Source organism: Phycodurus eques, chromosome 15 (assembly GCF_024500275.1).
Source record: "Phycodurus eques isolate BA_2022a chromosome 15, UOR_Pequ_1.1, whole genome shotgun sequence".
NCBI lineage: Eukaryota > Metazoa > Chordata > Actinopteri > Syngnathiformes > Syngnathidae > Phycodurus > Phycodurus eques.
Genome location: NC_084539.1, coordinates 13102330 through 13124827, shown reverse-complemented (window position 1 = coordinate 13124827; position 22498 = coordinate 13102330). Strand labels below are relative to the sequence as shown.

Here is a 22498-nt window from a genome sequence, read left to right as displayed (position 1 = left end):
TCTGTAACTTGCTCGAGGACATGTTGCCTTGGAGAAATGCTTGAATAGTTCAAGGTTGGCTTCTTTCCTCTCTTGTTTATCGGGTTTGTATCTTTCAGGTGGAAACAAAAGCCAGTATGGATCCGTTTGTAGTCAGCAAAAGAGCAGTCTTGGTTCTTGTTACTGATTACCAACTGTTATTTATCTTGGAATATTAGAAACCCTTTGTCAATAGATTTCTCTCTCTCTCTCTCTCTCTCTCTCTCCCTCCCGCTCTATCTCTGTCTCTCTCTCTCTCTCTCTCTCTCCCGCTCTCGCTCTCTGCCTATTGTTCCCTTCCTTTATCATTCTCAACCCAACCTGTAGACAGTTGCCACACACTGAGTATCGGTTCTGCTCGAGGTTTCTTAGTTAGAGTTTTTTCTCCCTTTGTCTCCGTCACCTAGTGCTTGTACATGCAGGGTATGGTTTGTCTTTTAATATGTGAGGTTCCAGACCTACTCCACATGCAAATAGCTTTGAGACAGCTTCTGATATAATTTGGCACTATATAAATAAATGTAATTAAATTGAATTGACTTCGTCTTGGGCTGGTAAAAAAAAGAAGTAAACCTTTTGGAATGAGAAAACAAGTCGAGTGGAAACAGAAAGCAGATACAGAAACTGTGCTGAGTGTGTATATTTTGTAATAAGGCAGTGTTGGGTGTTGCAAACCCAGAATTAGATTTGTATAGTTGTGTTTAGTCTGCTGCCACAGCCCTGTGTGAGGGCCTGTCTTCCATCATGCAGCATGTTCCTGACTGTTCTACTGTCTCAGTTTGTGTCAGTACAGGCGGATGTGTTGGAAAAACCCTTTTTATTGGATATCCATATCACTCACTGTACATGTCAGCATATCAGCACATTGCTCTTTTTAGACGAATGATGTAGTTGGTAAAAAAACAAAACAAAACACAGGGACAGTGGAGTGGATTTTCTATTTATGATGCAGATGCAACTTTGTTTTTTCACTCACATACAAGTTGTGTTTTTGATTGATGAGCTTCCCAAAAAGTGAATTCCTATAAATGCTTGCTAGAGAAAACCAAGGGCACCTTTCTCCCTGTTCCCAGAAAGCACGAAAAAAGGCCTTCCACCAGTTTGATGTTAGCATAGTAAAAGTAACAGGGTGTAAAGAGAAGATGACTATTTAGATGTAGGTCAAAGCTCCTAGGGAAAACAGAAGACAGAAGAAGAGGTTCTAAATCTGATTGAGAGGAAGCTTTTAATGGGATTTACCTGTGAAATTCAGCATGTCTCACACAATGGCATACACTCTTGTGTGGTTATCCACAACTACTTAGCTCCATTAGCCCATTAGCAGACAAATGTTTAACTACACAAGACCATGACAAGAAGCACGATTTACTGACACAAAAGTGGTTTCAGGGAACTAACCTGCACACAAAACAGTCACTGAACGGGAAGTCTGTTTTCCCCTTTTTATTTGAATATATATATATATATATATATATATATATATATATATAATTCTTTATTATTCATATATTTATAGTTTGAGTGCTCTTTCAGCATGGTCTTCTATTTTAAATGTGTAGTCTAAATGTAATTTGATGTAATTGATTAACAATCCGATGTCTCTGACCTAGGGAAATCATTAACATATTTATTTTGTGGTTTAAGAAACTCTTCCTGTCCCCTTAATAATCCGATTGCATTCTTGTACTTTGGAATCCAAGCAAAACAGACTTCCAAAGATGATGATAGTGAACTTAATCTTAATAGTGTAATATGTAATTTTCACCTTGAAACCAAACATGCTAGTTTGTGGTCTTTTCATGAAAATCACTTTCATCAATATAAGACAAACAATTAACAAATGCACCAATATTAAGTGAGGAATTTACATATGTGTAATATATTCACTCTAAAATCTTTCTGTCCAACAGATCGCCAACTTCCCTCTAGCAAGGTGTACTCTCTTCTTTTCAGTGGAACCCAGGTCTCTCTTGCATTTTCCAATCCCTAATGTTGAGAAGCTTTCAATCCAGAATACGCCACACCTTAAGACGCCACTTAAAGTCAATTTTACAGCCTTATTGTGGTAATGACTACCGCTATACATGTTGTTATAAGATATCATGTTAAAGATTATTACAGTCACCTCGGGGCATCATAATGTTTTTTTTCCATAGTTTAAAAATGTTGATGACCTATTGGGCTTGTAGCATTTATTTATTCATGTGGACAGTGCATCAAACAAGTAATTAAGCCATGTTGTCAATTACAATGCAAAAATTTGAGATTTGAGTAAATGGATGTTAAATGGATGTCGTTTATATAGCAGTTTTCTAGCTTCAAGGTACTCAAAGCGCTTTAATGCAGTATCCTCATTCACTTACTGATGATGCAGCATCAGGAGCAAAAAGTCTGAATAACCAACATTAGATCTGGTTGTATTTGGTACTGTTATACTGCATGGTGTGAAAGTTATACATTGTAGGTAAAATGACGTAAATATATGTATACATATAAAAGTGTAAGATCAAGCTTTAGTGACTGGGTTGATTTCATGATCATGTGCCCACGATTCCATATTTTTCTCTTCTACAACTCAGGACAGTCACACAGTCTCCCATTTCCTGCCTAGCAAGAGTTTCATAATCTCCTCCTCACCCTTCTCCTGAACTAGGCCAGACAACAAGAAACATCTGGACATAGTACAGAGTTCAAAACACACCCTTCCCCACCTTGAACAAGTCCAACAATGCTTGGCCAGGACACCCTACTGTTATTTGACCAAACTCAGCGCAAGTCTAACATTCTTACCATTGCTTTGCTCATTTATGAGAAATCAGTGTGGGTTTCTGTTGTCGTGTCCTCTCACTGCGTTGTGGAAAGTCTGTAATTGTCTTTCTTGAGGGGGGGGGACTGAGGTGTTATTTTATTATCTATTTTTTTATTTTTATTTTTTTTATAGTATATGCACTTAAGATGTCAGACTAGACACCATCTAACCATTTCACTTCATAATGTACATCCCGTAATTTTTTTAATGCACGCTAACTTCAAATGTGCCATGTGCTGACTACTTGAAGTCTAAATTTCAACGTCCTAATGGCACAAAAGTATTTTCGGCATGAATAGTCTCATATGCATATACAGTGCAGCTGCAGTAAATAAGATGCAAACTTAGAAACTAGCTAATTCCTTCTCGATTTCCCAAAATATCTGTTGTCTTTTCAATCAACTATTTCAGTTGTTTTCCTTCTTGCACCACCCATATGGTCTGCAAATGCAACAAATACTATATAGATGTCCAAACTAGAATTAAGTTGGACTTTGTTTTTATGTGGTTCCCTGTCACACACGTGTAAATTTGATCCTATTATTGTATAACCTAGAATTAGCACTTCCAGGTTTCAGCACAGCATGTGAAACAAATGTTTTTTTTTTTTTTTTTTTTTTTAAATTAGAGAAATAACTGTAAAAATATTATTACACGTTCAACTGTCAGAATTACATTGACATCCTCTAACTGGTCTCATCCTGAGACTCCTCAAACCTGCCTGCTTAAAAATGCAGTTACTGGAGATGATACAAACTAAGGCTTGTCTGATTCGTAGTAGATCGCAAAGTAGAAAATTTACGCTGTCTGTGGATTAATTTCTTTTAAATTACTTTAAATTTCCCTCCAGGGATTTGCTACTCAAAAGGAACTTCAACTGCCCTTCTTCCTCTTTTAGCCTTTGTTTCAATAGCCTACATTGCAATGCATACTAACATTTGGCTGAGGGGCTAAAAGGCTTGTGTGTCGTTGCCCTTAGCAGTGCTCTTTCATTTGTCTCACCCTTACCTTTTTTCCCCCCTTCCCCCTATATAATTTGACCTTGACAGAGGAGTGAGGGGGAGTGAAGAGATGGCATTTTCCCTGACCGCTACTCTCAGATAGGCTGCTGGGTTGATGAACTGCTACTGTCACTGTCATTCATCTTTTCCATGTGATCTTGTTCTGTGCCTTACACCTCAAGCCTATTTTGTTTCGAAAAAGACAACAAACTACATTGGAAAAAAGTGAAAATATACTGTATATTTTTAAATGTTGAATTCAAATAGGGCACTCAACTAAAGCAACTATTATAAAGATGAGGGGATTATTTTGATTGATTTGATTGATTATGATCCATCCCTCCATCCATTTTCTGAGCCGCTTCTCCTCACTAGGGTCGCGGGCACGCTGGAGCCTATCCCAGCTATCATTGGGCAGGAGGCGGAACTGGTAGCCCCCCAATCGCAGGACACATACAAACAAACAACCATTCGCACTCACATTCACACCTACGGGCAATTTAGAGTTTTCAATTAACCTACCATGCATGTTTTTGGGATGTGGGAGGAAACCGGAGTGGCTGGAGAAAACCCACGCAGGCACGGGGAGAACATGCAAACTCCACACAGGCGGGGCCGGGGATTGAACCCCGGACCTCAGAGCTGTGAGGCAGATGCTCTAACCAGTGGCCCACCGTGCCGCCTTGATTATGATTATTTTGAATAATGTCTCCTTCCATCACAAGAATCTTGTGAAAAGTGCTTTACTTTTTGAAAGCAGATATTTTGATATTTCAAACTAGATGTTTTATGAATTACATAAGATAGATAGTGTACATAAGGCATAATTCAAAATCCTCAGGGTAGTGTTATTAAAAAAAGTAAAGCTAAATACACAATAAATCAAAAAAGCTAGAACATGCAAATTTCAAAAGGAGGGCTTCAAAAGTGGGATACAAAAATGGAGAGAGCGTGAATGTTAACTGCACTCTAAAAGTGGTGATGGTATCTTCATTGTCTTTAAATGTCAGTAGGAGCAATGATGAGCTTCATTACAGGCTTACACTGGTACAAATGAGCTCACTTTGACTTTTTCGAATGACAGAATTGGCTGGAATTTGAGTTTGTAACCAAACTGCTATGACTGATTACCCCAAAACTGCTCCTCTTACATCAAGTAATAATTTGTATGCTGGTCATGTCACTGTGTTTGTTTTGTAGCTTTGCTCCCCCTTCTAATCAGACATGTATGGAATTGGTTGATAGAGATCGTTGGTATCCAAAAGAATAAACTGCACTCTGTACACAATGCCACATTTTTAATTACTCCACAATATGGCTCATGTTTCATTTTCTCCGTTTGCATCCAGAGACATTTTGGTCTGTGACCACTGATAGGACCACAAATTGAAAGTTAACCTTCCCTGATGTCTAGCCGGGCCTGGCAAATTGTGTGTGCGTAATTGACAAAAATAGTTTACTGTTCCATAGGCCGTATGGTGACTGTCTTTGCAAATATTTCTGCATGAACAAAAAATACATGCACATTGGGAGTTTTATACATAATGCCTTGGTTAATTAGGTGTTAAGTACTGTATTTAATTATGTCGAGTTAGAACACCAGTGTATCTCTGTGCTGTGGTGAATTGTAATATAATTAATTCAACCGTCTGTTCATTTACTTTTCTAGATTAGTTGGGCGTATAAATAATATATTCATATAACAAATAAAAAAGGTGTAATTCTACAGCAGCAATAATTTGTATAAATGTGAAGCATTGTATAAATATGAAGCATTCACAATTTTTCTTAACTCTTTTCTACTTACCTTTGCTATGGTAAGTCTTCCAAACATCATTATTCTGCTCATTAATATACTGGCATTGAAACATTGGGTAGGAAACCATTCAGAAAGAGGTTCTCCTATCTAGGGGTTGTACCAATTAGTCAATGCATTGACTTCACCACTCCACAGTGACATAGCTCATTGTAATGGAGTAAAAGTACCGTTGCTTCTTAACATAAATACTCGTGTAAAAGTAAAAAGTATTCTTTACTAAAACTACTCTGAATTTATCCAAAATGTTACTTGAGTAAATGTAACGGAGTAAATATAGTGCCTTCCTACCCACCTCTGCAAATGCCATGCACACACACACCTGAAAAGGAAGCTGCTAACTCTGGCTGACAAACAGCCAAACTTCCTCCTATAAGAGAGAAAAGAGAATATACAAAATCTACTGTAGCGACTGCTTATAAGGACGACCAGTGGTCAATCAACAACCTCTGTATCGTGAAAATGAATGGGTAAATGTATGGTGTATAACGGCAACAAGAATGTGTTTATGGCTGCATTTTCATGTTGCTCAAAAGGTGTGTACAAATGTGAGAAACCGTGATCATGTTATCCTCGCTCCCCGAGGAAGACTGGTTGAGGAAGGGTGTGGAGGTGTCAGCCCACATCTGTGAGATTAGTAAAGAATCTATTGGTGGCGCGTGAAGTGTTTGAAGGCGACAATGGGAGCTTGCTCATGGAAGAACTCTATGAGACCAGACAGCTGGATGTTATAGGCCTCAGGGCCCATGCACTCCTGCTGACACTCCTGTCGTCTCTGTTTCCGCCTCCATTAATTAGAGCAGAACTGTTTCCCTTCGCTGGCTAGAAGATCGAAGTCTTCTAAAATATTTCACCTGCTGAGCACTTCCACATTACCTCTGGTAGATGACATCTGGGAAAATGTTTAATATTTTATCCTTAAAATAATTTGAAGAGTGATAGACCCAACAATGCTAAATGTGTCAGAATGACTACCAAAATGTTCCTTGGCTAACTAGCCAACTATTAAAGTAACTAGCCAGTAGGGATGGGAAATGATAATAATTTAGCAATTCCACTTCCATTATTGATCTGATTCCTTGTCGATTCTCATTGGATGAGAGAATGAAATAATACAAATGTTATAGAATCAAAATACACTTCTTGTGTGTGAAGACAGTGCTATGAGATATGGACAAAATCCCATATATTAATATAGGTAATTTTATATCTGATATAGTTTTTTTTTCCACCTTAAAATTACATGAACTACAGCGAGTGGAAATTTTCTTGTATCTTTTCTCCATTTATGTAAAAAAAACCACATTTTAATAGAAAAAAAAGCAAAATAAATAATATTCAAATATTAATAAAGGCGGGGTACACCCTGAACTGGTTGCCAGCGAATCGCAGGGCACATACAAACAAACAACCATTCGCACTCACATTCACACCTACGGGCAATTTAGAGTTGTCAATTAACGTGCATGTTTTTGGGATGTGGGAGGAAACCGGAGTGCCCGGAGAAAACCCACGCAGGCACGGGGAGAAAATGCAAAGTCCCTAAAGGTGGGGCCGAGGATTGAAACCCGCTCCTCAGAACTGTGAGGCTGACGCTCTAACCAGTCGGCCACCGTGCCGCGTACTGAAAAATTAGTATGTAAATAAGAGATGTAAATAAGAGACAAAGAACGAGACCAACAAGAAAGTAGCGTCATGTGGATACTGGCAATATACACGCAGATCTATGGATTCCATGTTAGCTCTGTGTGCATAGCTCTAAATGAAGTGAATTAAAAAATATATATTAAAAAGAAATACAAGACTGCTTCTTGAGAATACCACACTGACGGAACCCAACCGTTCAGAAGAGGTTGCCCAGCCAGCAATGACAGGGCTGACGCAACCACACTGTGACTCTTAGCAGTGGATAACTTGGGTCGCGCGTCGATGAAGTGGAGGAAAATATGCGAGTCCCTCAGGGAAATCTAAAATCGAATATAATAAACAACAGAAGAGATATATAAATCTATGTATATATGTATATATATATATATATATATATATATATATATATATATATATATATATATATATATGTATATATCCCAAAAACATGCATGGTAGGTTAATTGACAACTATAAATTGCCCGTCGGTGTGAATGTGAGTGCAAATGGTTGTTTGTTTATATGTGCCCTGCGATTGGCTGGCAACCAGTTGAGGGTGTACCCCGCCTCCTGCCCGCTGCTGGCTGGGATAGGCTCCAGCACGCCCACGACCCTAGTGAGGAGAAGCGGCTCAGGAAATGGATGGATGGATGTTCTAAAATAGAACCAGGTTTGATTCCGTACTAGCCAGTCTATAAATGGCAAACAAAACAAAACATTGCACATTTTGTGGAGAGTGGCAGAACGAATCTCCCACCAACATTTCTAATGATCTGTTTTGTTTAGATTCAAGATTTTCTCGATTGTTTTAATCAGGTTCAGCACACCTTGAAAATAAACAACCCTTAATACACTGCAGGAATGCTAAATGCAAATATGTTTATAGGGTGGATTAAACGCATTGAGAAAAGTGTGGGAAGACAACACACTTTAAAGTTGCTGTAACCTTGAAGTGCTTACTTCTAATTAAAACCATAAGGCTTTGGGAGCAGACATAATGCACATAACTGTGTAGACAGCAGTGCTTATAAAAAAGAAATGCAAAATAAAAGAAGACATTTCCATTTTCTCAGTCAATTAATGACAACTTCCCTTCGCCTCAGGACAAACAGGAGCACAATAATGAGAAAAACAACAGGATTGCTTGCACTAACAAAATGTGATGGGAATTTCCCACCGTTTGTTTTATAACAACTTTAACAAGGCACCTGTTTAACTAGATTACGTTGTCTAAGTTCTTAAATTTGTTGCATTCTGTCGAACTTGTGCTGTAATCTATTTAAAACCTTTAGCTTCATTTTTTCAACAGCTGTTTCCCCCAACAGTTGATGAGGAGAACTTTGTCTCCTGAACAGCGTCACCCATCTCTATCGCATCTGCTCCCTGAATTATTCAGCTGTTTGAGATCATTGGTTCTGTTTTGAGCTTGCATAGCAGCAATCGCAAATGTTGTTTCAGTAGTACAGTAGTGCGTCACTTGTTGTTCAATAGTTTTTGAAGTGTACTTTGAAAGGAATATTGCACACAAAATCACAATGCAAGGTTGAGTGTGTTGTGTTAAAATCTATCACACTTGTTGGGCAGATGAGTGTGTCCTTTCTTTTTTGCAGATGCATGATAACGGTATTAGTCTTGGTATTAATTATTTTCCTATCAAAATGATGGCTGTGAAAAAGGGATATCATTCCAGCAAAGCTAGCAGTAGTTATTGTATAGTTTTTGAATATTATGTACAATTTTACCAAAGCCAACTCAACTCATATGTTATAATGCTTCTGTACAGCATTATTAGTTTTTGAACAAAAATGAATGGGGTTTTTCACTCTATGAAGCCTTGTTTGCATGTGGGTGAGGTGAACAGCTTCTAGTTATGAACATAATTAATATTGATTGTGAACTATTATGTAGTTGTTATGATATTTACAGTGTGTGCTGACAGATTATTGTACAAGTTTTGCGTTTGTGTCATTTGTCCTTTGAATCATACACTTAAACTACCTTTTGGTATGGAAATGTGATAGATACATGGTAAGACTGTGAACTGTTTTCATTAAATTCTCATTCATCAGTCAGTTGCAAATCAATAATGCAAAAAGAAAGTTTGGTTGCTACAGTGTCTACTTCATGCACATTATGATAAATGTATAGTAAATTACTGTGCGTATGTGTACAATCGAAAGCTCAATGATGCACCAGTGACCAAGTCTCTTCTCGGCATCTTCAGCTGTGAGCAATGTAAATAGAGCTTGATGATGAACCTCACAACACATTTGCAGCCCTACTGTTGCTCTTCCTGCATTCCTATCTGCGTTTACCTTTAGTTGGTGGAAATTACACTTTGGACAGGATTTTCAGGTCAGCTCACCTGTCAAAGCTGGAACAGGTCCTGTATATTTATGATATAATACACTACTTTACTATAATAATGTAATATTTTACATCTTTATACTCTTATTATTTAAGCTTCTAAGAAAATATAAATTTTGTGTAGTTAGTTGTTTTGCATGTATATATATTTTTTTGCTGGGCATTATAAAATCTCTTGAGTATTGAGGGTTTGACATCCCTACTTCTACTTGGGAGAATGTGAGGATCGAAGCCCTGTGATTTGGTTATGTGTTGTGACATAAGTGATCAGATGGACCGTTAATTGTAATAAAGTAGAATAACAAAGACATTACACTCCCATTCGTCTTCTTGGTATGTCATATTTTATAGATGAACCACACATGTTGAGTATACAGTATATTCTTTAGTTTGTTTACATTTTTTTTTTTTTTTTTTTGCCATCCACACAAACATCTGCCTCATGGCCACAAAATATTGGAATATCCTTTTTGTAAACTTTTTTTACCTGACTTTTATAACTGGCTCCTTTCTAACTGGTTTGTAGCTGAATATAACTGCAGCACGTTTGACCTCCATCTAGTTTTCATTTGCCCCATCCAGTAATGCTCTAGTAAAAGCTCAATGTGTATTTGCTGAATATCAAAGCCATCTGTTGGCATTTGCTACCTCTTCGGAAATCACACTGATGTGTCCCATTCTTTTCGTCAGCAGAGCGATGAGAAAATGAGCATGCACAAACATTGGCTAGCTTATAAAAGGGTTGATGTGAGTAAAAAATTTGGACGTGCGAGACCATGCATACAAAGTTGAGTTATGCACATATGCACATTCACGTGTATGCCTTGTATAAATGCTGACTTTAGTCAACAAGAAATGTTACTTCTTCATCCCCTCCAAAAACAAAATTTGTAGTGTATTTTACGACCATAAAACACCCATTCCCAAATCCATTTTCCCAACAGACGCTACAAGATGTAATAATTGCATAGCTGCTTTCAAAAACCACACCCAGGACATTCTTTGTGATAAGTCATGTTTACCGACTACTCCTAAAACCATCCGCTTAGATTGTCAGATTGTGATGGATAGTTTTAGGGACTCGAGCAAACAGTATGATTGGTTACTGCTGGCCTAAGGTGGGAAAGGAAGGGAAAGTGTGAGCAGGCGGATCACGGTACTATTACGCACAGAAATTGATCAGAGGGCGCAAGCAGGAGGATCCAGCTCTCAGTTTAATGAATAATTTAAATGTGAATGATGACTCAGCACTAGTATGTGTGTTTTCCCCACTGTAAATATATACAGTGGAAAAAAACAAAAGTTATTTTTTTCAAGGGGTGATGCGTCAAAAAGACTAATGCTTGTCTTTTAGATTAATACTGTAACGTGTTCATGTTTTTCTGCTCTGCCGTTTCACACTTTACTTGATTTGTGTAAACCGATAATTCAAGGGTAACTGCTGAAGTATTTTTATACTTTGCCATGATATTCAGCCGCGATCAATTTATGACCAACACATGTTTTATTAGCTATCACTCTGGTCCACTGAATGTTTTTTCTGCCTCAGGAGTGTCCATGTGTTCTCACACAACTCAAAGCTTAGATACATCATGTGGAAATGAAGATGTAACAATCAAATGTTTTGTTTCCGTCCACTATAACATTTCCCAGTCTTCTGTAAATACAATATTTTGAAGTGAGTTTGTGGGGAATTTTTGTCCATTCATCCAGAAGAAGATTTGTGACATCATAGGTCACTGATCTTGGAAGACAGGGTCTGGCTCACAATCGCTGTTCAAGTTTATCCCTGAAGGTGTTTGATGTCAGGGCTCTCTGAGGCACAGTCTCATTCAATCACATCAATCCCCCCAGTTCATTCTAAATGAATATTTAGGTGGACGACAACGTCCTCTTAAAAAAAAATCTTAGCATAGTGGTCTCAGATATAGATGACAAGGTCAAAATTAGTACAGGAAGTCCTCGATTTACGAATGAGTTCCATTCCTACAATGGCGACGTAACACGATTTTCCACGTAAGTCGGATTTCACCGTTAAAGTCGAAATTTATGGCGCAACACTTCTGTTACGGGTATTGTCCCACGTGATTGTGACAGCAAGCTCAGTGTGTGTGGGCGTGTGCGTCGATGTGTGAGTGAGACGGGACTGCAAAGGAGGAAGGAGTGCGCGCAGGTGCGAGTGTGTACAGTGGCAAGTATAGTGACGGCTACCGGGGAAGAGTAGCGATTAGTGGAGGACCCGTTGACGTTGAATGTGCAGAGGAGCTAATAATGCCATTAAAGCAGCAAATTGGTGCTTTGTGCCTTCATTGTTGCCGCCACCCAGCTCCGCTGTGCAACGAGAGAAGGGAGTTAACCCCTGCGTCTCCCGACCACTGTCAGGTGACCGTATCAGGAAAGGTTAACACTTTGTATAAAGAAACTAAAATACATTAAAATAAAAAAATAAGATGCTGTACTTACCATTACTGCTGAGAGTGTGAAAAAAGGCAAAGATACTCCCGCCGCACAAACACAGACAAGCACTATGCACTAGCTAAGCAGAAACACTATGGTGCTGGGACAAAAGGGCGGACGAGGCACGGGCGTCGTAAAGTCGAAATGTCGTAGGTCGAATGCGTTGTAACTCGAGGACTTCCTGTGTAGTGAACATGCTTGGCCAGTAGTTGGTGATGGCATTTTGTAAAGTCATGCACACCAACTGATTGTCCTCCTAAAAAAAATAAAAAATTAAATAATAATTGGCGGCATGGTGAGCGACTGGCTAGAGCGTCTGCCTCACAGTTCTGAGGAGCGGGGTTCAATCCCCGGCCCCGGCTGTGTGGAGTTTGCATGTTCTCCCCGTGCCTGCGTGGGTTTTCTCCGGGCACTCCGGTTTCCTCCCACATCCCAAAAACATGCATGGTAGGTTGATTGACAACTCTAAATTGCCCGTAGGTGTGAATGTGAGTGCGAATGGTTATTTGTTTGTATGTGCCCTGTGATTGGCTGGCAACCAGTTCAGGGTGTACCCCGCCTCCTGCCCGATGATAGCTGGGATAGGCTCCAGCACGCCCGCGACCCTAGTGAGGAGAAGCGGGTCAGAAAATGGATAGATAATAATAATAATCTTTTTAATACCTTTGTTAGCAAACAAGTTGAATTGTATACTTTGCTGGAAAGGTGATGTAAAAAGGCCATTGACTTACTTAACACATTTTCAATCAATTAACTACCCGAAAAAATAATGGGTTAAAAAAGTAAAATTCAGTCACAAACCTTGAATATTGTCATTTCTAAATGCAGCTTGAAATCACATTCTTATAATTGCAATTTCAAAATTAATGTACTGTATTTGTGTATGTAGCAGCTTGAAAATAAACATTCTTGATTGACTTTTTTTTGTTAAGTACACGTATATAGACCTATTCATCAACCAAATCTGCTTGAATTGTGAAAACATTGCTTATTGTGTGTTTTAATCAATTAACATTGATAAAAGGTCTTTTAATAATAAGCTGCTGAAGCAGAGTAATTATTTCCAAAGATAAGAGGATTGAAGAAGTAGAAAAAAGTTAACAAATTCAAAAGGAAACGTCGTGTTATACTTGTGTGTTTGGACATTTTGTGTTTACTCTCTCACAATGCAAATAAACCAGACCCCCATTTAGGAAACCAAGTGTTCTGTCAAAATATTCTCACTTATGCTAAGAAATGCTTTTATGAACTATAAATTATGGAACATCTGCTGTCTATGTGAAAGGATGGCTGCTGTGAATTAATGCGAGGAGATTTCAATTCCTCATTCCTGGTCCAGTCCTCTGCTGCAATGTCTTAATGGATGTGCATTGAAATGACGCTTGTCTGTCCGACGGTCTGTACTGCTGATGTAATGCTTAAGTAGGAGGGAGCTCTGGGTGGGGGCAATGTTTCCACTTGATAGGGGTGGCAGAAGTTCATTCACAGATGCATAGAATCTGGAGGCAGTGACCCACCCTTGTTGACCAATGAAAAGGTTGACTTTGCTCAGAGGACGTTATTATGTAACGCATTGCACCACTGAACTGTTAATAGCAAAAGGCCATACATTAATTTGATTTGCTACAATGTGGAGAGTTATGTACATTATATTCATTTCAAACTCTTTAGATATGTGCAGAGGAGAGATATTCTTTGTTGCATTATAAGTATCAAATTATTGGTACTTAAACCAAGAGATGAGGTCATGTTTGTCCAGTTATTTGTCACAGCAGCACAATAAAATTTAATAGAACCCAGATTGTACCTATTGTTATGTAAGGCATAAATTACCACTACACAGAGCTGCTGACTGTTGCTGTAGTTTCTGCCATGAGCACAAAGGAAGTCTGAACAGAATGCTGTTTATTTGAAGGGCAGGGAGGTCTTTTCCTCCTTTGACTCTCAGTCAAACACCGCAAGGAAACCCCACAAATGACTTCATGTCTCGGCCTCTGACTCATTTCAGATGGTGAAATGCAGTGTGAACATCAGAGCCATGTCAGTAAAAAGCTTGCATTACATCCTTGCTCTGGGAAATCCCCCATCTGCAGCTAAGGGCATTGGAACAGTCTGATGCAGCATTGCACTTTTTTTTTTAACTGCTTTGGTCATTATGAATCAGCAATTGTCTATAATGCATGTATATAATATATCCTTTTTTTTAAAGCAACAAAAAAAAAATCAAAGACTTAAAAAAATAAACACAAACAAACAAGTCTGTATTGTCACAGCCATAACAGGATTTTATACAGTATTTGCAATTGAAATGTTTAAGTGGACTTGTCTAGGATGTCCGTGTTTGAATGAGGACACATTTATATGTTAATAACAGCTTCCTATGTCGAATGTTCATGTTCGTTTCAGCTGCAATGATGTGTACCGAGGTAAAAAGGGCAATATACGCAATATTTATGTTGAAATCATCATACATAAATGTAAGGCTGATGGTTGTTCTAGCCTGACCTGTGTGCATCATTCACACTTGTTTCATCAAAACAAAACCTTTTAACGTCACTCATTTGTTCAAAACATTCAGGTGTTTGGTGATGTTTAGGTCATGGTGATTGTCTTTTGTCTTGTTTTTAGCATCTTTGGTTGTCTTCAAAACAAAGGGGGAGGCATGGTTTTAAGCATATGGTTTAATTAAAGGACAGTTCTGGCAGTAAATGGAGATACAAAATATATTCATTGGATTCTAGCTACGCAGTTGTAACAGTACAAGAAAACACAGAATTTCATTATGTTAAAAAGTCAACTGGCCATAAAGTGGATTTATGAACTTTTCTCAGACTCAAGTGCTAAATTAAGAAAAGACAACCTGATTTATACCTATTCTTAAAAAGTTTATCTTCAGAAATGTAGCTTCTCTAGCAATAGTGCACCGTGGAAGTGCTGCGAGGCAAGTGGGCAAACCTCTCAGTATTTTTTCTCTACAGTGATGAGATCAGGGAGTTCATGCTGGCAGTTTTGCGTGTTTAAATTGAGGTTACCATACAAGCAGTCACGCTTCAAGCGGACTGCACAAGCTCCTGCAACCATCACCGTGGCGATAACACTCACACTGTTTACAATTAGCATTCGCTGTCAGAGTGATCTGCAGCACGGTTGTCGTGGACCACAAAGATGCTTTGAAAGTTATTTGACATACTGAACTATATATATTCATGTCACTAAAACAAATTGTATGTGAATTACTATTTGCTCTACATTATTTGTTGGATTTTTTTGTGCAAACAAACAAACACCCACCCACCCACAAGTACACACAATCATGAAGACAAAGAACCACTGGCCTGCCTACAGACTGTAACTGAGTGAATTTCCATAGTTCTAAGAGAGTTAGTACCATTAAAGAGATGAATTGTTGAAAGAGGACAGTGAGATTTGAACACAAAGCCAATGCCCTCTGCATTTTACATATAATTATTCTTCCAGGGTGTGGCCTTTGTTGCTCGGTCATGCTCGAGTCCTTCTCCAGCAGATGGAGAAGCTCTTCTATTATCACATCTCTCCAGTGCACCTCCGAGACTCCATCATCACAATATCTCTTGCTTCATGTGAGCCTCACCCAGTTGTGTTTTGTGCCGTTGCCAGGTTCTTTGCATCGTCAAAATCCTGTGTGTGCGTGTATGTGATTATGACTCCTTGCTTATCTGGTCGTTTGCATGATCCGAGCACAGAGCCTGCATTGTGCTTGATCTACTGATTGCTGGTACAGAGGTTTTTCTGTACAGATGACAAGAGTGCGACAGGGAGTAACAGTGACTTCAAAAAGCCACACATGCCTGAGGCTTTTTAGGCAGTTTTGTGATTGAAAGCATTTTAGATGAGGTTACAGTACCTTCTTTAAGTGCTGCTTTATTGGTTTCCTATATGGTTTAATTTCAAAATTAAGTCTTAAAATTCTGCCTCCCCACAGGAAAAAAAAAGGCAGTGCTTTATCTGAAGCTGGTTAATAATGTTGACTCTTGGACCTGAATTAGTTGTCAATATGTGCACAGATAACAGTGAATGCAGCTCTTGGGTTTAATCTATTGCTATTGATCAACCAGTTTGAATAGAGACAAAACAGCGACAGCTAGCAAGAGGGACCATACTGAGGCCAGCATAGACATGTTTAGACGCACTATATTATTTTATGTCACCATATTCAATGACTAAAGGTGATTAGGGGGTAAAGTAGTATTCAAGAGTAATTGTTTCCTACCTCCCTGCCCCCCAGTCATTCAGTTAAATTTATGTGTAACCCACTGTGGTGAATACGAGTAGGGGCTAAATATGCATCTGCAAAGTTTCAAAGACATGGATATCCATTTCATCAAAAAGTTCCCTTGCGGACCAAAGGCCTGTTGGTTCAAATCCTTTACTAATGCAGATTTTAACTTGAATCCAGAGCTTTGTGTTGCGCATAGAGATTTGCGCAAGACACCACCAGACCGGCAAACATTTCACACGTTTTTTGTTTTCACAATACCGTTAAGCTGCCCTTTCACCTGACATGTACCAAACCTGCATCTATTGGCATTGTATCTTTGTAGTGTATTGCATCTAATTGCTGAGAGATTAAAACAAATCAATATATAATAAAGCCAAACCAATAAGTACCTGCTAAACAATATCAAAATGCATTGTGTTTATAATGCATTTATTCCCCTACATATGAAGGCTCATTTAGCATGTGTTGAGCCGGGATTTCTCCTGGAAGTCTCTAACTAAACCTGGCACTCCTGAACAAAAAGGAATTGCTGTTTAAAAACCCCTCACAGATGCCAGCTTGAACATGTTCAGAATAATGCTCATCAGGCAGAAATCTAGTATGTTCCGTTCATGTTCGCCCCAAAACAATAATATGTTTGTTCATTAAACTCACTCAGGTACAGCACTGGTAGTAACAAATTTTGAACTGGAAGCTGTTTTATCCCTGCTGTTTTTGGTATTCTTAATTACCCTTACACGATCAGTAAGGTGTATCTATCCTGAACTCTCCTGGTTGAATTGTTTTGACCTGGTCCAACAGTTTATAGCCTCGTATCTACATTCAGTTTATCATAACATGAATCAAGTTAGCAGCAAATTCTAAACTTCAGTTCATTTTTTGCTTGATAAATGAGTGAAATTAGGGAACTATCCAAGTATTCATATCTGATCATGTCTTCAATATTTTCATCGTTACATGACTAAATGGCTGTGGTTGGTTTGACAATTTTCTCATCTCCATTTATAAAACATTTAAACTAGTAGTACACAGGATGTGATGGCAACATACAGGGTCTCCAAGAACTGTATTTGACCATCATGTCTCATCTCATGTTTGTGGAATTTTGCTTTTGATAGAAGCAGTCTTCCCGCATGCCGAGGAGATGCGAAGGCGCACAGAAAGAAGCCAAGTCACGGCAGTGCACCCAGCAATTTAAATTTTAATTGGCTAGATTTATCTTCACCATACAGTGTGACAGGCTGATAACTAGACCTGATAGCAGTGAGTCCTTTTATAAAGCTTGGCAAAATCCAGATATCTGGGTAGCAGCCACTTGAAAGAGTAGAATGGATTTATTGCAACATATCCTAACTTTGCACAAACATGCACAGTCACAGTGGTTTAGCCAAGGCTTAAGTGCAAGGCTTACCTTGAAAGCTTTGCAAATTGACAGATTTCATTTTCTGAAACATTGTCATTAAGGAGCCCAGTCTATTGTAGAGCTCTGTGCAGTTTGATGAAAAGGGAAATGAGAACTTTGTTTTTTTGGTCAAACCAATTCATTGGTCTCTGGGTCCTTTCGTATTAAGGTTGTTACTCTCCATCAATCAAGCTGAATAACTTGATTACAAATGTGTGCTTTTTTAAACCCTAATTTTTCCCCCCCAGTGTATTGTAAAAGAAGCAAATTAGAGCTTCAGGTTAAGTTTATCATTTTAAATTTAAATTCAGTTAAGTATGGTTCATTTGTAAACCAGAGCATAAGGAGTACCTGTGAATGCAATGTTTTTTTCTGTGAAAGTTTCACAAACTGGGTAAGCTATTTCTGATCCAGTACATAGTTGAGAGCATGTCTCCAAGTATTGAGACCAAGCGGTCCATGGTCTTACTGCACAAAGTTCATTCTTTATACCACATATCTCTTTTAATTTCAGTGACCCTTTTACACTGTGTTCCACTAAGCACCATCTGTTAATACGCTGTTCCTAACGGCCATTGAGATTCACTTTCAGGCAAACTTGCATCACCAAATGCAATGAAAGTGTAATTGAATAATTATCTTATGGGACACAGCAGCTTAATGTGTAATTTCCTCAGTAAATGCTGTGCCACCATGCTGTTTTGTAATATGCTTGTGCTCGATCGACACTGTACCCAGGAGCCACTATTCAAAGAGTGCAAAATGAAACCACGCACCATGTCATGGTGAAGAATATGAGCAATTCCTTTTTTTCTGATGGCATTGACAAGAAACAGTCTCAAACGGACATACTATTCTGGAATCACATACAATCAGCAATCTTTTAATCTATTATTAGCAGTGTAATGAACCTAATCTTGTGCTTGTAAAATAACCATGCTTGTTGGACTCATCTGCTTTATTTAGTATTGAAGGGCAGTGGTGATAGTTGTGAAACTTTGAACTTTTTATTTTTCAATGGATAGCAGCACTTATGCTTTGCGTCAGCAAAACATCAAAAAATTGAAAGCACGACATATGTGTCTAAAATATAAACTGTCAGTGCTTGCTTATTTGCGCTTGGAGATAAAAAGAAAAGTTGGCAGGATCAAGTATGAGTTGGGCACACTGTAAATCAAGCTGCAGTCATCTAACCAATTGGAGGAAGTTTGGTCCACATCAACATCTGAATCTCACTTTCAAAGTGTTATCATTCAAATTTGTTGCTTCAATCTTAACATTACATCCTCCTCGTGCTCTCCTTCAACTACTACTTCAACTTCATATTTTACTTTTGTGTTTTCACCAAAGTGGACATTGGCTGGCCTCAATGTTTTACTCCCTGCTGTGTGATGGATGGACAGACAGCAGTATATGCCTAATAATCATTTGCCTCCTGTAGAGGACAGGCCGTTGTAATGGGCCCTCTTATTACTGTAACACCTTTATGAGCAAATAGCTGTCCTCCTGCTGTTAAGATGTGCCGATATGGAGATGAGTGCCTGTTTTTCCCAATATGTTTTTTTATATCTGTATCAGTGATTTAATTGTGAAATTTATGTTTAGACAGTTTTTCCTCAAATTGCAAAGCTTAGCCCCAATTTACTCTATGCATGCAGCACTTCCAGGTTTGCGGTAAGGACGCGAAGCAAACGCAGAGTGACAACATGGGAAACGTGTTCCATCCATCCATTTTCTTCACCGCTTATCTGCACTAGGGTTTCAGGCTGCTGTCCCAGCAATCTTCGGGCGAGAGGCGGGGTACACCCTGAACTGGTCGCCAGCCAATGGGAAACGTGTTGAGACTCAAAATCGAGTTGACGCTGAACATAGTGGCACACTGCAGTGTTGGCTGGGTAAGCTAGCCTTTTGTATTTTAAAGAAAAAAAAGACGTGATGAAATTTCAACCTTGAAAAGTACCAACCAGTGAAGTTTTTCTGTCAGATGGCTTCTCAGTAGCTTGAAACAAACGGAAAGCAGAAACTGGTATGCCTCCTTATCATTCCATGCTTAATGTGCTTGCCGTGCATTGTGTGACCTGCTTGCACAGCAGATATTCCATCTGTAAAGCTGAAATTTGTGGTTTAAGAGTTTAAAAAGAAAATTATTTGGCAAATTTGCAGACAGGCAGACAAAATTAATTAGGGATTGTAAAAAGCAAAAGCAGGGCACAACTCTGACTTTTTGTTCCCCATGTCCTACTAAATCATAACATATTAATTACATCAACATGCTTTTTAATGCAATATATTAAATGTATGTTTGTAACGGAATACAAACAATTATTGTACAGAAAATTCAGAGGTTTTCAATAAATCAAACACATGCAAGTAACATTTCTGTGACACATCCACTAAAATCACCTGCAATTTTTGCAAACCAGAATTAAAATTTTAATAAAATGTAAATAAAATCTAAAGGTTTGCAAGGGAAGGGCAGCACTGTTGCGTGGTTAACACCTCTGCTTCAAAGTTATGAGGTGTGGCTTTTCTAATTTCTGCTCCTGCCTTCCTTTGTGGAATTTGCATGTCCTTCCCGTGTTTGGTTGGGTTTTCTACGTGTACTCTGGCTTCCTCCCACATTCCAAAAACATACGTTAGGTTAATTGAAGACTCTAAATTTTTGTCCAGTCACTGATGGTGTAGTGGTACACTTGCCTGACTTTGGGCAGCGCTGGTTCAGTTCCCACTCAGTGACGGGGTGAATGTGAGTGCGAAAGCTTGTTCGTGTCTATATGTGTCCTGCGAATGACTGGCGACCAGTTCAGGGTGTAGTCCGCCTTTCGCCCTAAGTCAGCTGGGATATGCTCCAGGACCCCACGACCCTAACCAGGATAAGTGATGTTGAGAATGGATGGATGCCCTGTGATTGGATGGCAACCAGGTTTACCTGGCCTCTCACCCAAAGGTCAGCTGTGATAGACTCCAGCTCACCTGTGACCCTAAGGAGGACAAGTGTAATTGACGATTGATTGATGAAGGACAGGAAGTCTGTCAATTTTTGTCAACTGGTCCAACTGTAATAAATGCCAGATCTTCTTTTGCAGTACAAATGTTATGTTCTGTATTTATAGCTGTTGACTCTTTGTTGATTTCCCTAAAAAACAACCGATCCCTGCACAGTGTATGTTTGTGCAACTGGATGTCTTTTACTACTGTATTGGTGTGCGTCTGCCATCTGTTCTCACCAGAAATGTGGACAAAATTGTAATTCAAGTAAAAGCTAACTAACGTATGTTGGCAGTTACTTGAATTTGCTTCATCACCTTCACTTCTTGCCGTTTAATAGTCCTCTCAAACTTGAGTCATGCGCTTTCATGCAATTTTGCTTCCGAGATTATTCATGAAAAGACAGATTACCTTGGCAACAAATGGCAGCACTTTTCAACCCAAAATCTTCCTCCCTGCGCTGTCAGTGCTGGATGGATGCCTTCGTCAGTGTTTCATCATATTGGTTCCACTGCCGCTAGCATTAGCCACACATGGCGTGCAGTGTTGGACATGGTTGTCATTTTATCCATAATATAGTACATCTTTCTTTCTGTCATTGCCGTAGTAATGCGATATCAGCACCTACTGCAGAATGAAATAACACTTGTATTGTTGTCTGTACTTTTTTTTACTTTTCCGCGGGGCCATTTCAGTATCTTAGTGACAACTTTGTTCAACACTTCAGATGAGAATAAAAATTTCCCTTTGGAAATATGGCCTCATTAAACCTTAAAAACTTCTTTCTTCTAATAGTGACTTGCAAATGACGTGTATGTTTTTTTTAGTTGATGACTTAATGCAATGTTAGTATTAAGCAAGTTGCATTGTGCTTTCTGGTGAGTGAGCCAGATCTTTAAGGGTAACATCATTTATCTGTTCTTTTCTTTGTAATTATCCTTTGATTTAATGCACATATTTATTCGGATATTATACAGACATGCAATTGAACTAACAATAAATATCAGGTGAAAGGTTGATTTAAAAGCTTAAAATAAAAAATTCCTTGCCTGAACTGGTCGGATTTGGCAAAATTCCAGCATGCTCTGAGCAATTCACACTCGTCTGGCTTGTTCTTTACAAATAGCTATCCTTGTACAATACAGCGCACGCACACTTATTTTTACATGTTGGCTACATACTCTATGGCCTGTGGCTGAGTTGCTTTATACTGAGTGAGATCAGAGCTAAGCGAGACAAGACAAAATCTCTTTGTAAGGAGGCAGCCTTTCCCTGCTGCAGTGAAACTGTTTTGTAATATTCATTCATTCACTCATTCATCTTCCGCACCGCTTATCCTCACTCGGGCCGCGGGCGTGCTGGAGCCTATCCCGGCTATCTTCGGGAAGCGGGGTACACCCTGAACTGGTCACTAGCCAATCGCAGGGCACATATAAACAAACAACCGTTCGCACTCACATTCACACCTACGAGAAATTTAGAGTCTTCAATTAACCAACCATTCATGTTTTGGGGATGTGGGAGGAAACCGGAGTACCCGGAGAAAACTCATGCGGGCACGGGGAGAACATACAAACTCCACATAGGGGAAGCCGGATTTGAACCCGGGTCCTCAGAACTGTGAGGCAGATGTGCTAACCAGTCGTCCACCGTTCCACCCTTTGTAAGCTATTATTCTTGAATAAAACACTGATTTGGATATCTGATTTCCTTTCAATGTGGGCTTATATAAAAC

At 39.0% G+C, this 22498-nt stretch overlaps 1 protein-coding gene across 2 annotated transcripts in view; it reads left to right on the top strand.

The window, feature by feature from the left end:
- The window catches only part of vav2 (vav 2 guanine nucleotide exchange factor), a 190910-nt gene that overhangs the window by 10670 nt on the left and 157742 nt on the right, over positions 1–22498 (top strand). The gene's annotated exons all lie outside the window — the stretch shown is intronic.